This window comes from Carlito syrichta, unplaced genomic scaffold (genome assembly GCF_000164805.1).
Source record: "Carlito syrichta isolate Samal-C Ts95f unplaced genomic scaffold, Tarsius_syrichta-2.0.1 Scaffold196736, whole genome shotgun sequence".
NCBI lineage: Eukaryota > Metazoa > Chordata > Mammalia > Primates > Tarsiidae > Carlito > Carlito syrichta.
This window is the reverse complement of record NW_007140832.1, coordinates 1-4,012: the sequence shown is the minus strand read 5'-3', so window position 1 is coordinate 4,012 and position 4,012 is coordinate 1. Positions and strand designations below refer to the sequence as shown.

Here is a 4,012-nt window from a genome sequence, read left to right as displayed (position 1 = left end):
AGCCAGCATTTATTAAGTAAAGCCAAATATCAGACACTGGGAAGGAAGAAATGGAAAGGTATCTGCAAGTCCTCTGCCTGCATGAGTCAGAGCTTATCTACACAGTACATAGCACCTGACTGCACAGCTAGTTGTCAGCCCCATCTGAACTTGAAACAATCCCTGTCTCCTTTGTTTACAATGTGTCTAGCAATAAATCTGATAGGCACTGTAGCTACCCTATTCCAGGGCCCCAGGCTCTGCCTATTTACCAACTGATTGTTTCGTTGGCTTCTGGTGTTGGCTTGGATTTCAGCCAAAGAAGGCCCAACTACAGTGGAAAACAAAAAAGTCTGGGTAGTCAGGGTGGAGGAGGCTGTCCTCAGCCCACAGCCCTGAAGCAAACAGTCCAGTTTCCTTTGTCCAGCACACCCGCTGGTTTGGATGTTGGTCTGGTTGTGTCAGTAAACAGACCTGCCCGGGTTAGTTTTCCTGATAAGGTCATGTGTGTTCCAAGTTTCCTAGAACCAAAGGGACAGCCATAGAAGAGCTAGGGCCTGACCAATCATAAAACCCCAGGCATCCATTTCCTTTTAAAAAGTACTAAAATATCTTGTTTCTGCTTTGGGAAGAAAAATATTGTCTTGACTCCTCTGAATTATGCGTGAAACTCTTAGGGTTGCTGTTTTAAAAAACAGGGTGACAAATCCTAAGCCAGTGGGGAGAAATCAGAGGCCAGACATGACCCGTCAGCGAGGTATCTGCTCTGCAAACCGGAAAAGACAATGGAGACTTCACTAGAAGGCAGCACTGGCTGATATTTACTATCTCCCTGGAGGATGTTCAGGAGGGAGCAGGTGGGGAATGGCTCTGTAGTCAGAGGAGGCTGCATTTGATCCCGATACTGCCGCCTGCCTGTGCAAGTCATTTTATATCTCCAACCTCGGATTCCCTTATCTGTAAAATGCCAAGCACCATAGACTGAGTGATTTAAACAACAGTTTAGATCTGTGATCAATATGCCGGCAGGGCTGGTTTCTCCCGAGGCCTCTCTCCTTGTCGTCTTGCAGGTACCATCTTCCTCCCTGTGTCCTCATGTCGCCGTCCCTTTGTGTGTGTCTGTGTGCTAATATCCTCTTCTTCTAGGGACACCAGTCATATTGGATGAGGGCCCACACCAATGGTGCCATCTCAACCTACCTGCCTCTTTAAAAACACTGTTTCCAAGAGGGTCGTATTCCTGGATATTGGGGGTCAGGACTTCAACGTATGGATTTTGGGAAGACACAGTTAATTCAGCCTATAACCATGTGGCTAATGCAACTTGTAGAGAATATTCTATTATGCTTATGCTGTGTGAGTATGTATTAGGTATGCACAACAATATATAGTAGGTATTGAGAATTATACCTGATGATCAAATTTCTGTTCTATTTTTAGATGTTTATTGTTTGGACACACACAAAAATTTTGCCTAAGTGCCCATAGCTTAATAAGAATACTTACACTGTGAGACCAAACACAGATGTTCATAAAAGGGCACGTATGTCTAACTTTTTTTAAAGATATAGGAACTTTTTTTAAAGATATAGGAATATTTTAATGTGATTTGGGGGGAGATTATTTCAGGTATGCTTGGGAACAATGACGGCATTCTCAAAAGAAGCGATAACTAGTGAAGGTCAGGAGAGAAAGCTCCTGAACTAAGAAAAAGTAAGATAAATTACTTAGAGGTTGTGATCAAACGGGCTGACCAACCCAAATTCAGTTGCAGTTTGACTGCTTGTTAATTGTGTAATTTCAACCCTCAGTTAGTATCAGCTCCCCTCCCTTGACTAGTGTGGTACCATGCTCCAGAGCTCATACTTCAAATATTATGCTTATGACTTTTGGAAATAATACAATTTTATAAATGGAAAATTAAACAGTTTTGGTTTTTTTCCCAGAGAATCAAGGTACAAAGTAAATGATCAATAAATATTGGATGGATGAGTGGATCAATGGAGAGATGGGTTGATCAATCAGTGGATCAATAGGAAAGCAAAATAAGACAAGAACACACGAGGATGCTCCTCCAAGTCTCACTTGACCTAAACTCTCACCAAATACTGACATGGCTGGTGAAGCCACAGGGGGCCTCAGCCCTCCTTCGCCCCTCATGTGCCACCTCCAGTGTAGGTGCTGTAGAAAAGATGCTATGAACAGTTATATTTCTGTTTCGAAGCTGTATGCAGTGCCTTTTGAGCCCTCCGCCACATAGCTGTGGGACATGGGTTGGCATGGCCACCAGCTCTGGTGAGATTCTCATTTCCTCTCCAAACCTGCTTCTCCATGTAGCAAAAGATGCAGTTTCTCCTGCAGTGAGCATCCAGGGCCACCATAGTGGACATTCCCAGGTTACATCCTGGCAGCGCTGGTCACAGTGCTCTACATCCACGCTGTTCCTCCCAGTTCACATCTTCGTCTTTCGGGTTCAAGGTGAGAAAGGCAGTTTTTCTAGTTTCTCCCAAATTTCTGCTTTAAACCCCCTTGTACTTACTGTGCATATGATTTTCTTCCCTCCTTCTCAAAAGTTCCCTGAGACTGGCCTCTACTTGTCCAATTTTTGTTCCAGGCAATTTCCTTATCCAGTTGATAAAGGCAGTCCTGGCCTTTAAAGAGACTCAGCTATTTCTACTAGGCGAACCGACAGCTGTGCATAACCTTGTTGTGCAGCCAACCTCTAAGAGCCCCAGGGAGCCTGCCTCCTGAAATTCACATTCTTGTAAGTTCCCTGTTCACAATGAGTAGAATGACCCCAGTAACTAATAGGATATTGCAGAAATCACAGATTGTGACTTCTCACTCTTTCTTATGCAGCTAACTACCACACAGAAAGGACGTTCACACAGATGGTGGAGAGGCACGCACAAAGCCCGAAACAGAGGCCTCCTGCCAACAGCGGTCAAGGGAGTAATCCTGAAGTCAATCAAGCCTGCAGGTGACGCAGCTCCAGCTGACATCTTGAGGCAATCTTAGGAGTCAGAACCAAACCCTGACTGCTCCCTACTTCCTAACCACAGAAACTGGGAGATAATAAATATTTGCTGTTTTAAGCCACTAAGTTCTGGGTTAATCTGTTAGGGGACAATGGATAGCTAACACACTCCCCAAATTGCTCAGACCTCAATAGCAGATCATGTCTGTCTTGGACACTCACCTGCATCATCTGATCACCTTCCCCTCACGGCCGCATGCAGGCTTCTTGACTCCTCCTGTTTTTAAGTCTGTCCTCTGGAAACCGATGGATGGATAAGGCTTTTCTGCGGTTGGGGGACATTCAGGGGTACCTCTCCTTCCCCTCACTTCCCCAGTCCCTCACTGTAATCTTTAAGCATCTCCAATCCAGGGAATTGGTCTTTTGGAAACTTGCTTTTTAAGACTGAGTTATCTATCTTTGCCATGCAGAATAAAAATAGACGTATTTTTTACAAACATGATGAAATGATCTGTATGCACGTCCTAACCTTTATATGAAGACATGGCACGACCCTGCTGGCCAAATGTGCTAATTAGGGGTATGGGATTACCCAGATTTTTCTTCACATCCCGTTCTTCTTCTGATGCTGGATAAACTTTTTAAAGGAATGGCCTGATTCATAGGTGCTGCATTTGTTCAAAGAAAACAGAACAGGATTGTGTGGAGAAGGAACTAGGACGTTATTCTTTGTGTCTGAGATGACTGGTCACCAGTAAAGTGGTTGCCTCTGCCAAGATCCTTCCACTCGCACTGATTCTTAACTTATTTTTTCTACACCCAGATGACAGAGAGCATGCCTCTCGCATGACTCTGTGACAGAAGCTCATTTTGGTCACAACATTTTATGCTGATGAGGTAGGTCGTGGCGGTAACTGACAGACGTGGCCTTCTCCCCATTCAGCCCGCCTCCTCCAGGGAAAAACGAAATATGCTCGCTGTGTGTGTTTGTGTGTGCGCGTGCGTGTGCGCACGCGCGCTTCACAAATGACTTGGACATTCTCCCTAACCTCTGAG

General features: G+C 44.8%; 1 long non-coding RNA gene across 3 annotated transcripts; it reads left to right on the top strand.

The window, feature by feature from the left end:
• The first annotated feature begins 123 nt into the window (after positions 1 to 123).
• On the top strand, positions 124 to 3,082 carry LOC103253051. 3 transcript variants are annotated; one of them, XR_503829.2, is made up of 4 exons: positions 124 to 1,335; positions 1,926 to 2,457; positions 2,594 to 2,743; positions 2,839 to 3,082. It is a non-coding gene; the product is annotated as an uncharacterized LOC103253051 (long non-coding RNA). The 3 variants fall into 3 exon arrangements; XR_503828.2 differs by having other exon boundaries at positions 124 to 1,350; XR_503827.2 differs by having other exon boundaries at positions 133 to 2,457.
• The last annotated feature ends 930 nt before the right edge of the window (positions 3,083 to 4,012 follow it).